Source organism: Lactuca virosa, chromosome 4 (genome assembly GCF_052849685.1).
Source record: "Lactuca virosa cultivar CGN04683 chromosome 4, Lactuca_virosa_CGN04683_v6, whole genome shotgun sequence".
In the NCBI taxonomy this organism is placed as follows: domain Eukaryota; kingdom Viridiplantae; phylum Streptophyta; class Magnoliopsida; order Asterales; family Asteraceae; genus Lactuca; species Lactuca virosa.
In genome coordinates, this window is record NC_136429.1 from 100,488,887 (window position 1) to 100,502,330 (window position 13,444).

Below are 13,444 nucleotides of genomic sequence, written 5' to 3' on the forward strand. Positions count from 1 at the left end.
GTTTGGGTGTGTAAGGAAGGGTAAGGAATGATTTCGAGGACGAAATCTAATTTAAGTGGGGGAGAGTTGTAACATCCTGTTTAAATAAATAAATAAATAAATAGATTATTGAATGTATAATAGCCCTAAAAGTGGAATAGTGTAGCAATGAGTTAGTTTTGGGGGTTAAAAAGTTATATTTGAAAGTTTAGGGGGTTAAAATATAATTTTCAGACTATTTTATAAAGGATTTTATGGAGTAAGGGGCTAAAGAGTAAATTCTGAACTCAATTTGTAAAGAGTTTCGAAGGCAGGGGTAAAAGGGTAGATGTTGGAGCCCTTTCGTAAAGATTTATGAGGGCAGGGGTAAAAAGGTAATTTTAGGACTAGTCTTGCAAATAATTCTCCAATTGGATGGTTGTATGGTAACAGTTGGATCTCATTTGGAAAAGATATAATGGGGAGGGACCAGAAGTGAATATTAGGGCATAAGTTGAAATGGATACGGGATTAAAACCGTCCATCCCTCTCGTGACATGAGGAAGCCCTAACCCTAGACATTTCAGCCGCCACTTCAAACTCCTCGGCCGCCATCTCTCGTATTCTCGCATCTCCGATCAAGATGAGGCCGCCGCCCGCTTCCATGCTGTTGAAGCGCCACCATCACGACCTGCTGCCGACAATGTCGCGTGCCACCGTGAGTTCCGTCAAGAACCGGGAACAAACCGTTGGGTCGTCTTTGTGCGAGTTACGAGCCACCAGAATTACTCGGTAGGTCCACCGCAACCTACCTCCTCTCTTTTCCTCGTTTTTTTGTGGATACGGCGTCGGGCATGTCGTAGCCGCCACCTGTGGTTGTTGGCCGTTGATCTCGTCGTTTCCGGCGGTGTCAACCACTTAGGATGTGGCTGGATGTTTATTGGGTCGAAGATATACGCTGCTTATTGTGTTATTGGTGTAGTTATGCAATATGGGGCTGGAAAATTCACCGCCACCACCTCAAGGTGGTGGCTGCCACCGCTTCTTCCGCCTCCAAAGGCCACCAGGCGGGTGGCTGTGCTACTGTTTCGAGTATAGAGAGTGTGTGTGTTATTTGTTTGATGTAGAGTTGGGGATGTGTGGCTGGAAAATCAAGAACAACCACCACCACCACCACCACCGTGGTGGCTGCCACCATGTACCACCATGTGTGGTTGTATTTTAGTGTGTGTGCGCGCGCGTGTCCATTTGGTATTTTTCATTGTAATATTGTAACCGGAGTTGGAATAATGAAAAGAAAACTGAAAACCACCACCATAGGGTGGTGGCTGCCGCCACCGGTCGCCGTGTCGGGTGGCGGTGTGCCTCATTTGTATTGTGACTCGTCTGAGATGTTTGGACAAAGGGACTAAAACCCTAATGGGCCTAGTGAACCTTAATTGATCAAAAGACCTAGATATTGGGCCAATTAGGCTAAGATGGGGTTGGAAACCCTAATTAGGGTTTAGAAAACCCTAATATTGGATTTATGGGCTTTAGACTTATCGGGACCCACATTTGGGCCTTTGGAATTGGACTATGTATTAAGCCCAATCACACCATATGATTTATTTAGAAGAGTGATGGACTTAATGGATTAAGTCCTTAATGGGTTAAGTGAGAAACACTTAACCCTAATTATCATTTTATGTGAAATTCTAATTTTGGGATTGATCGGGACCGCACGAGAATTAATTATTAAACCTAAAATAATAATTAATAATCATTGGCAAATTAACCTAAGGCAATATTGGACTTAATGGATTAAGTCCTTAATGGGTTAAGTAAGAAACACTTAACCCTAATCGTCATTTCATGTAGGAACCCTAATTTCACTTGGGCCTTGAGTTGTGTCTTCCTATTGGGCCTTGGTGGTTGGACTATTGATGGGCTATCCAAGAACAAGTAAATGCACCAAAATAATTGGATGAGTTTTAGGGTAAGGCCAATGTGAAGGACTTGGGCCCAATTTGGAAAATTGGGCCATAGATGGGCCATAGTTTGGGCCTTTATGATTATGAGATATTGGTCCATTAGAAATGTCAAATGTTTGGACTGGACTAAATGGTTGGGCCTTTGAATAAGGTCATGTAAAGGCTTGGGCCCAATTTGGAAATTTGGGCCATATGTTGAGGCTTTGAGCCATAGTTGGACTGTTGGGCCTTTGGAGTGTGAGTTGGACCTTCGACTTAGAACGCAGTTATTAATTGGGTGTTGTTTGATGTTGGCAGTTCGGGAATCTGTCAACCAGCAGCTGGAGTTTCATCCGCGGGACTTCAGCAGTGTCAGGTGAGTTATCCTCACTATATCAACAGGGTCTAAGGGACCAAGACCGGCCCTTTATGGATTGTATCCGGTTATGGCATGATATGTTCATTGGTTTGCATCCTGGTAATTAGGATGAGGTTATGTTTATGCTTAGTGACCTGGTTAGGTCGATGTCCTGGTTATAGGATGTTGTTATGCTATATGATCTGTTAGATCGGTTTGATTGTTATATATGTATGCTAGTGTATGATAGTTATGTGCACATGTTTGTTTTGATTTGGGATAGGTTGAGGCGGTCCTGCTTTTTGTTGAAGACCAACATACCCAGGACGGACCGGATAGTCTACAAACCCAAAAGGGTATGGTAGTCAGACCGAAGTCCCGACGAGCGGTCCGGATAGGCTGAAGGCCTTGCGAGGCGGTCCAGACGTGCCGAAGGCTCGGAGAGCGGTCCAGATAGACTGAAGGCCTGTGAGGCGGTCCAGTCATGCTGAAGGCTCATTATGTATGTTGTTCTGTATCGGTTATATGATATGGTTATATGTGTATGACGTTGGTATGTTGGGGGAACTCACTAAGATTTGTGGTTACGGTTTCATTTTATTGTTTCAGGTGCTTTAGATGTATTGGCAGGGCGAAGGTGTGACCGTACACATGCTCATGTTTTGGACTTATGGTTTCTGGGATACTCTGATATTAAACTATTTTGAAAACATTTTGTAATAATTAATGGCTTTTGGATGTTTGAAAAAGTTTAAAATTGGCTTGATTTTTATATGGGTGTTACAGATAATTTCTAGCCATAATGTTTTATGTTGGGCGTACTCTTCGTGCGCATGGGGTACATGTGAGGGACCTAGTACGCTGGGTGTACTCTTCATACGTTGGGTGTGCGTGCGGGGGTTCCAAACCCTAAAATTTAGGTTTTTCACACTATTTAAACAACGTTATGGCCCAAGACCATCACCCTAATCAGCCTCCAACTGAGAATTCGACCCCTAGCAAACCCTAAGTGAGAAGAGTGCTTTTGAGCTCATTTGTGTGCTTTGTTGGTTTTCTTGAAGAAGAAGAAGTTGGTGCAAGGACCTTGAAGCTTGGAAGCAACTTAGATATGGGATTCCCCACTTGCTAGCAATATCCAGGTGGTAAAAAGTTTATAACTTGATCACTTTATCTTGATCAATCTTTTATTCATTTAGGGCATTTTTGGTCCCAAATATGGTGATTCTTGAGCATGGCATGCTCTTAACCCAATACGTCGTCCTTTCAGACCTTATGAGGGGTCTTGAGTCATAAAAATGTGGTCTTGATGCTTAGTTTTACTCCATGCATGCTATAGAAGGTCTTAAAGCATTAAGATGTTGAGATTTTGTGTATTAAGCACTTAATGGACATGCAAAATCATAAAGTTGGAAACTTTATGACTCTTGATGGTATTTTAGCCTTAGATTTGCAATTGGACGTGTCAAGTCGGAGAAATAAGCTCTTAATAGGTTAAGAGGGGGACTACTGCGTAAGTTGGGCGTACCAAAGGGTACGCCGCGCATACGCAGATCTGGCCCGACGCCTCGGACAGCTAGTACGCCCCACTTACATCTGGAGTACGCCCCGCGTACGAAGCCTAAGTTAACTCGGTTTACTTGTTGATTTTGACCAGTTTTGACCAACGATATTTGGGGAAATGTTATTAATTTAGAGTGGAAATGTTTTGACATTTAGGATTTGGGTTGATCCGGTTGTCGGAGTTGATAGTTATTTAGACTATGTTCAGACTATGAGGTGAGTTTTCCTTACTATACTTACGGGTCGAAAGCACCAAGGACGGCTCATTGGATTGATATCCTAGTTTTACCATATGTTGTTATGTTGTAGTGATCTGTTAGATTTGTATCATGGTATATAGGATGTTGTTATGTTGTAGTGATCTGTTAGATGTGTATGACCACCTGTGTATGCTAGCTATTGATTGTTATGGTATATGTTGATATGTGATGGTATATTGGGATGAGGCGGTCCTACTTTGTGCTGAAGGCCAAGATACCCAGGGCGGTCCGGATAGACTGAAGGCTTGCAAGGCGGGCCAGTCAGGCCGAAGGCCTAGAGAGCGGTCCAGATAGACTGAAGGCCCGGTGAGGCGGTACAGTCATGTTGAAGGCTCTATATGCATGTTGTTGTTTGTTATGTTTATGTGGTGGTACTTTGGGGGAACTCACTAAGCAGCCCCGGTGATAAGGGTGGGCAACATGGGCATGGGAACAGGGCCCAATTTTTTCAGGGGCCCATTTTTTATATACCTTGTACACATATACAATTATAAGAAAAAGTTGAATCAGACCAACATGCAAACGAGAAGATCCGGCCACAATCAAAACCCTTGTAATATTCGTTCATTTCAAATAGAATCCAAGCATCTGAGATCTCAATTTTACGATTTGTAGGTTTCTTTCACTCCGACAACAACGCTCCAAACCCTAAGCAAAATGACCTTCCTCCTTCATATCTCCCTTCCAGTGATAATTTTACATATGTCGCCATCTTTCCTAAAAAACGACCAGAGGTGCCCCTGCTTCCAGACAACCGTTGCAGACCGCCGTTCAACGACATCGTAAGGTCCAAGCACTATTTCCTGAGATAGCTTCATTACTAAGTCTGAAGCGTCCAATCCTTACATGACTGCTGCTCCCGTGTGACTGTGTTAGATTCTTCCACAAAGAGTGGGTTTGCATCTGAATGTGATTCGTATTTGTTATTATTTTACTTGTTGCGTTTCCCCATTGTGCATTCTAGCCAAATATTTGTTGATTATCTTTTCTTCTTTTTAGCTATTTAGAGGTGAATTGGATTTCAATAGGTTATCTACCTATCCTAGCCTCCTAGTGTATAATTATTGCCCTAAATTTGGTTTTATTGCCAAAACCATTTTTCGAACTAATGATATCTATTTATCAAGATACAGAAAAACATTTTTGTGTTGCAATTACCTTTGTTGAAATTTTTATGTGTATTATTACTGAAGTATGACAACCATAAGTAATTTTGAAGTAAATTGATCAATATTTGAATTAATCATAAATGAAGTATGCATTTTTATATAATTTCATTCGTTACATCTTAGGGCTAAGGGCCTTTTTTTATTTCTCGTCCAGGGCACTTGAATCTTCAGGGCCGGCCCTGTCACTAAGCGTTGGCTTACAATTTTAATTTTGTTTCAAGAACTTCAGAGGACCGTGGCAAGGTGAAGGCGTGACCGTACACATCCTCGGTTTTATGTTGTTGATCTTGGGATACTCTATTTTTGAATAATGTTTTTGGAAACAATGGTTATGTAAACACTTCTTTTTAGCAAATGGGTTGTTTTGAAAAGTTTAAATTTGTTGTGATTTTTGAGACGTTACAAGTTGGTATAAGAGCCTTGGTTTGAGCGAATTGGAGGAACATCCATGTGAATCCAGACTCAAACTAAGGAACTGCAAAAGTTTTTAAAATGATTTTTTTAAAATTGTTTGAAAAGTAACCAAGGAAGGATGTGATGTGTTGGATCAGCCAGAGCCAGTAACTATACCCCAAGTTGCCACACATGTATCTGTTATTATGTTATAATGGAATAGCATGCTAGTGATAGGTTGGAGATCTTACGGAATTGCATGATAGAATTGTCTGATTATATGATTCCTGATAGCCTAGGGTTATTCTTGAATGAAATTGACATCATTACTGTAGTTTCTTAGTGTATGCATCAAAATTGTACATAACTAAGATTTTATAGCATGAGAATGTTTGATTTGGGCTTATTTCTTGTTTCTTGTCTGGTTGTGGGCTTAGGGTAGAATCAAGTATTTGACTGTTTATAGGATCCAGTGTTATGTATGATTAGCATACACGAGTGTTGCAGGGTTGGTGGAAGTTTCATGGATGTAACATCCCGAGTTTTCAGGTATCTTCAAATCCTTCCATTGGTATGGTAATATGTTATTTTTGGACCTTGATGTTGGTTGTATTTTGAAGGGTCCAATTAATGGTTTGGTCTAGGCTTTCATTGTAATAGTTCATTATGAGTCTTTAGTGTGTTTTGGGAGTTGTTTTAGCAGTTTACGGCCAAGAGTGAGTTTACAGCCGTAAACCTGTTTACGGCCGTAAACCCAGTTTGCGTCCCAAGTCAAGTATAAATAGAGGAGTTGTAGGTCTTTGTCTAGTTGTTGATGTCATAGAGTTCACGGTTCATTCTGTCGAGTTGTACCAGACGTTTTATGCAATAAACGTGTGCAAGCTTGATTTCTTTTCTTCTTCTACTTCTATTGTGATTGCTATTGATTGTTTGTTGCTTGATCATTGGTAAAGATCCGTTTCAGGACCTTACAATTGGTATCAGAGCAAAACCGGTGTCAAAGCTTCATTCAATCGAGTTTTCGGCTGTTTAGACTGACATTCTTTATTGTTCGAGATTGGTTTTAGTGTTTTCGTGGTTAAAGGGATTGAATCTACTCCAAAATCGCGTTTTCGAAGAATTTCTGGGAGCTTACTGCCGACAGTAAACTCAGTTTACGGCTGTAAACTCAAAGAACATTAACCAACCGTAAACTGTGTTCTTGGACCGTAAACAAGGAACCTTAATTAACCGTAAACTAAGCTTCAATAACCGTAAACGTAGTTTACGGTCATAAACTCATCAACCGTAAACGCAGTTTACGGTCGTAAACTCATTAACCGTAAACGCAGTTTACGGTCGTAATCATATCAACTGTAAACTTCTTTCTGACATTAATTTGCTTTAATTTCTGATGGAATCTCAAAGTCAAACTCATTTTCACGAACTTGATACTGTCATGGGCACTACTACGCGTATTCCAAGATTAATGTCTGCATATGGTTTTCCTGAGTGGAAATACAGGATTGAAAAGTACATTAAAATGAAGGACTTTAAAGTCTGGAGAAGCATTCTTAGAGGCCCTATTAGAATCACTATGACGGTTGGAGGACAAGTGATTAACAAAGCTGTTGAAAACTACACAGATGAAGAGTTTGAAAAGGTGGAAGAACAGGAAAGGGCTTTAGCCACTCTAACCATGGCATTATCTCCTGATATTGCTCAAGGTTTCCGAGAGTATACATCAGCTAAAGATTTGTGGGAAGCCCTAATTGAGGTATATGAAGGCAATGAAGATATGAAGGAGAGTCGCCAGGACATGTTGCGACAAAAGTTCAATATGTTCAACTACATTCCCGGAGAGACTCTTGAGGCACAGCTGCAGCAGTTCCCAACTCTCACCACTGACATGAATATATCTGGGATTTTCTTGACCAAGTCAGTTATTAACAAGAAGCTTCTGAATGCTCTTCCTAGGTCATGGGACATGAATGTTGCTGTGACTAAGAAGACCAAGGATCTGAATCGCCTCACTCTTGCTGAAATCATGGCGATCATCAAAGCTTGTGATATTGATGACAAACAGAGAGAGATTAACCATGTGAACTCGTACTCAACTGCAAATCTTGGAATCTCATCCAACAATGCTCTCTCATCAATCATGTCTTCCTCAGGTCAAGCTTTTGCTGCTCAACAACCTCAGATTCAGACCTTCGCTGCTGCATCATCCATTCCTCATTCTCAAAGCCAGCCATTTGTCACTCCACAAGTTGTTCCCCCTCCAAATGTGCCAGTTGTAGCCTCTTCCTCAAACTCGAAAGACACTGATGAAAATCTGGCTCTAGCCACTGGGCTTGTTAACTGCTACAATGCTTTTGTAGCTGGAGAGCTTCCACCTCAGCTGTCATTTGCTGAACTGGATCAGATTCAGCCAGAAGACGTGGAAGAGATGGACATTACATGGCAGATTGCTATGGCTGTTTTTAGGGCCAAGCAGTTTGCTAAAAAGACAGGGAAGAACAACTGGGGCATGAATGCTGACAAGAAGGTGGGATTCAACAAGGGAATGCTGCGATGTTTCAACTGCCACGAGCCGGGTCACTTTGCTCGTGAGTGTCCAAAACTAGATCGTAGGACGAATAACAACATGACAATGGTTGCAGTGGGAAACAATCGTGCAGGTGTTGCGGTTAATGGTGAGACTGCTATGGTCGCTCAATCCTTTGACTGGGAGGACCAGATTCAGGCTTTTAATATTTCAGGGCCAGAAAACGCTCACCTAACTCAAATTGATGATGCTCCCCTGAAGAATGATGCAGCTGATCCTGAAGTAGAAATGATGGAGCTGCAGTTTGCTCTGATGGTGTCTTCTACTTTCGAGCCCAGGAAGAGTGAGGTAAATCTACCATCTTCTTCTCAGGCATGTAATGAATATGTTAAACTTCTTCATGATGAAATTCAATTATTACGTAGAGAAGTAGAGGACCTTAGATATGAGGGCTATCAACTCAGGAAAGGACAAAAACCCCTTAAGGCCCAGTTAGAAACAAAAATAAAAGATTTTAAAAGAATTCAGACAGAATACAGTGAAAAATGTGAACTTTATGATTATGTTAAGAGACAAAATGATGAGTTAATTACTGAGCTTGATACATTAAAGAGACAATTTGAAACTGCAAAATTTGATTTTAGAAAATTTGATGGATCAAGCGAGGTAGTTGCCAACATGATTGATCACTGTATGCAGTTCAAACGAAATCAACAAAAGGGTTTAGGATATGATAGTGTACCTCCTCCTTATAATCATACATATCAGTATCAACCCCTATCCAAGGATGAGATTGCCAACGAACCATTCATGGTTTATGGCAAGCCATCTGGTTTTGTTTCAGGAGGATTTATTAATGTTGAAAGTACTAACGTTTCTACTTCCCCTGCAGATCAATCCTTAGATCAGGCAAAGCATGAAGTTGGAGAATCTGTTTCTGTTTGTGATTCTGATATTTTTGTTTCAAATGAAAAAGTTTTTGTTTCTGATATTAAAACTGAGAATGTTTCGTGTGATGCTTCCACATCTGCTACTGTTGAATTTAATTTCTTTGATATGTTTGATGAACTGTTTGATAATTCTGATGCTTGTGATTCTCATGAAAACCCATCAATTCCACAAGTCACACCATCTGAGGCACCCTCACTTATTTCACAACCTATTTCTCATGCATGTTCTTCTGAGAAGAGTAAGAGTGTTTGTCAAGAAAATAAATATGAGAAATGCAGTACAAGTTCAAATAATAAACATATTTGTTTTAATTGTGGTGTTGGTGGTCATACAGCTAGGAATTGTCAAAATAGAATCTTTGTGAACTATATGTTGCCAAGAGGAGAGAACGAATCTAGAGGAAGGTCTTTAATTAGAAAGTCCTCAAGAACTCGTTCTCGAAATGATGATTGGAAAGATGATCGAAGCAGAAAAAGGGCTGTTTTTCAAAAGAATAAAAAGGTTTTTCATAACAAAGCTCCAAATAGTTTGCCAAAACCGAACATGGCTCTGCCAAGATCGGTTTCGTCAAAGAGCAGTTCTGGATCTTGAACCACTTCTAGTAGAACATCCAGAGGCTCAGTGCGAACTAATAAGAAACATATTTCAAAACCACCTGAGAATGTTATAAAACCTAAATATCATTGGATGCCCAAATCAATTTCCAATCCATCATCATCGTCCTCTGAAGTGATTAGAAATGAGGATTCAAAATTGAAAACTTTAAAATTTAATTTATTTTATTTTTATAATTGTCAAAATTTATTTATTTTTAATTCTTAAATTTTAGAAATTATTTTATTTTATTTTTAGTTTAATTTTAATTTTACTTTAATTTTAAAAAAATCCTCAAAAGGCTTTATTTTTGAAAAACTAATTGGGATTTGGACTGTGCCTTATACTGTGTGGGAGACAGGTAAAAATCAAAAGGGGTATAAAAGGTGGAGTTTACTGTTGGAAACCCTTTCCACCCTATTTCATCCTTCCGGCCGCAAACACTCTCCACTCTCTCTCATCTCAAAAAAAATTTGTGTGTTTTTGCAAAATCGTTTAGTCCACATCAAAGGTATGCTAAAACCGACTGAGGAAATGTTGTTTGTTCATCGATTCGACTGATACTGGGGGATTAATCGAGGTTTTTCAGTTCGTCGGCGTTTACGGTTTAGGGAGGGCTTACGACCGTAAACAGTCTGAGCTTACGGCCTAGAAGCTTACGACCGTAAACTCCTTTTTGAGCTTACGACCGTAAACTCCGTTTACGGTTAGGAGATTACTGCAATGGGTTTACGGCCGTAAACCCTATTTGACCATTTTTGACCGTAAACCAAATCTGGACCGTAAACCCTATTTTGACCATGCTTGACCGTAAACTCAAAATTTTTGATCAAAATATTTCTTTTTAAGGCCAAAATGAAATTGATTAATTAAGAAAACTTAAAGCTTTAACTGCTCAAATATTTTGTTTTCTTACTTGGCCTGGTTTAGTGCAGATCAATGGCAAGTTTGAAGTTTGCTGACATGCATAATTTGGCTATTGTACTGGATGATCCTCCTGTTGCTCATGGAGATTTCAGGTCGATGATCTATAGGCTGAGAGAATGTTGCCTAGCCTCTGCCATTACTGTGAACCCAGTCATCTATCAGGGGATTGTCAGGGAGTTCTGGTAGACTGCTAAGATGACAAGAGACAATGGAGCAGTTACCGTTGAAGCTGTTGTGAAAGGATGCAAGATTATGATCACTGAGCAGTTCATCAGAGAAACATTGCTGATTAATGATCAACCTGATTTTCCTACTGAAATCGGGATTGATGATGTACAAAAGATTCTCAAGAAGATGGGGTATGAAGGCATCTATCCTCTCACTGTGAAAAAGCTTCTACCACCCTACTGGAGATTCTTGGCTCATGTTTTCGTGAGCTGTATCTCGGGCAGAAGATCAGGTGCCGATGAAATCTCGCTAAGGAACACAGGGGCAATTGTTTCACTAGCTGCAGGAATCGACTTCAACTTCTCAAAGTTTATATTGGATGATTTCATAGTAAACATCAATGCTATAAACCGGGCGACCAGAGATTCTTTCTTGCTGTATCCTAGGTTCATTCAGTTGTTCATTGACACCCAATTTCCGGAGATGATCAAAGAGGGAGACACCCTAGATATGAAGTCGTTAGGCCCCCACACTGTTGGTCTCATTAAGCAGAATCGCAAGGGCAAGGTCGTCTTCCAAGGATTACATCCTCTTGTGAAATTCGGAAAATTTGATGAGATAAATGAATCCTCCGAATCTCATGGAACGTCATACAAAATGTCATCTGAGCCTACTTCTTCTGAGAAAGTCATTTCGGAAGATGATGTTATTACAGTGTCGGATCGTGCTGAAGAAGAAGAAACTCCAGCTCCTAATGCACAAGTAGCTGAGGAACATGAACTGACATCTGTTCAGGTCCAAAGTGATTATAATGAGGGGTCTTCAAAAGGCGGAACGGAGACTGATTTGTATGAAGACCTCAATCTTACTGGGTTCGATAATGATAAAATACCTATAAACTTTGGTAGTAATGAAGACTTCATGACCGGTGAAAACCTCAGCACGCTACTTGACAATATCGATGAAGTTGCTCATCCAGCAACAGAGATAAGGGAAAATGAAGACGTTCTCGAAGTCACGCCTCCTCTTACCAATCCAATGGCGGAAATAGCAATTCATATGGTGACAATGTCAGGGATTCCTCCCCTTGATGTTGTTTCACCTACATCTGAGCCATTGGAGAGTGATCGCACAACTACGCAGGCCTCTCAACCTCCGATAAAAAGAAGAAGACTTGACCCTAGACAGGGAATCCTCGATTCGGGTGTATTTCAAGGATTTTCAACTGCACCAACAACCACTCCCGCTATCGTCTCATCTGAATCTGTCAGTGAAGGTCCTAGTACCTTCTATGAAGCTGGTGGTTCTTCCTTCCCCGCAGGTTTCTCTCCTCCCAGGCCAGACCATGATGCTGCTTCTATGAGGCTAGCCAGGTTTTTGGCCGAAGAACAATTCACAACGCCTCCTTCACGCGGCAAAGGAATTTCTATTGGGGGTGGCAGCTCAGGAGAAGAGAATCCTTCAATACTTGGACTTCAGAAGGAGATCGATGCACTGAATCAGAAAAATATTGATTTAGATCAGAAAAATATTGAGCTGGATATCAAGGTCGCAGACCTTCAGACTGAAAATGCAAAGCTCAATATTCAAGTTGCTGAACTTCTTGAAGATAAAGCTCTGAAGACGAAGCATATTACTGATCTTCAGACGCATTTTGGCTTATTGACCGCCAGCTACTACGATCTAAAGAAGAAGCTGGAAGAAGATTTTGGCGACAAATTCAAGTCATCTGTCGATGAGCCAAAGATCTATATTCCCAATCAAGATACTCCCATAGTTCCACAACCTACAAGAACAACCACCATTGTTGATCGTTTTGACAAGGAACCGGCGCAGGCTCCGAATGTAGTGGCATTGAAACGTGCTAAATTGGCCAAGTCAGCTGAAAAGGGTCAATTTTTATTCAAAAGGAGCTCAGATTAGAATGCTCCCTGGGATCAATCAAAGATCACCTTTACGGATCTGGGAGAAAATCGTTTCAGAGACGTTTATGGTGATAGGTCAGGGATCATTTCGTGGGGATTCCATGACACTATGAACATGTGGATCGTGAGAAGAAAGAGTGGCAATACTAAATTGTACAAAGATGCTCATGATTTTCACTCTTTGACTAGGGTTGATCTTACGGAGTTGTCTAATGCTCCTTTCTCAAATCCATCAAATAATCCCAAGGCGACTCAGTTCAAGACATTTTTAGAAGATCAAGTGGCTAAGGGATTTCCCTCAATGAAGACTGTAGAGTCTATCATCAAGATTTACCCGAGTGTCATTGATCCCAAAACAAATCAGCCTCTTCGGTCAGTGATGTGGCCCGATACTGCTCAAGTAAAGCAGATTCCCGTACTTCAGAATCATCCAGATGGATCTCTCAAATCCATGCAATACTGGGTGTTTGATGAAACTACAGCTTCTGCTGTCATCAAGCTTAAAGAGGATTGTATCCGGTTATATGACAAGAGGGATCTACTTCAGTTTGGTAGGTGGGATATACATCAACTCTCTCTTCATCAGATCAAGGTGGCTGAAGATCTTTTTGAGTCCGCCGCTAAGGAGTACACTGTAATGGTGGTTGATATCATTCAAAAGGAAATGTGGAATGGAGCTATGGAATAATCTGATGTGCTGGT

The 13,444-nt window shown here is 40.7% G+C and overlaps 1 long non-coding RNA gene across 2 annotated transcripts; it reads left to right on the forward strand.

Moving 5' to 3' along the window:
- The first annotated feature begins 485 nt into the window (after positions 1–485).
- On the forward strand, positions 486–3,017 carry LOC145109942 (uncharacterized). 2 transcript variants are annotated; one of them, XR_013709351.1, is made up of 4 exons: positions 486–750; positions 2,229–2,286; positions 2,552–2,770; positions 2,878–3,017. It is a non-coding gene; the product is annotated as an uncharacterized LOC145109942 (long non-coding RNA). The 2 variants fall into 2 exon arrangements; XR_013709350.1 differs by lacking the exon at positions 2,552–2,770 and having other exon boundaries at positions 490–750.
- The last annotated feature ends 10,427 nt before the right edge of the window (positions 3,018–13,444 follow it).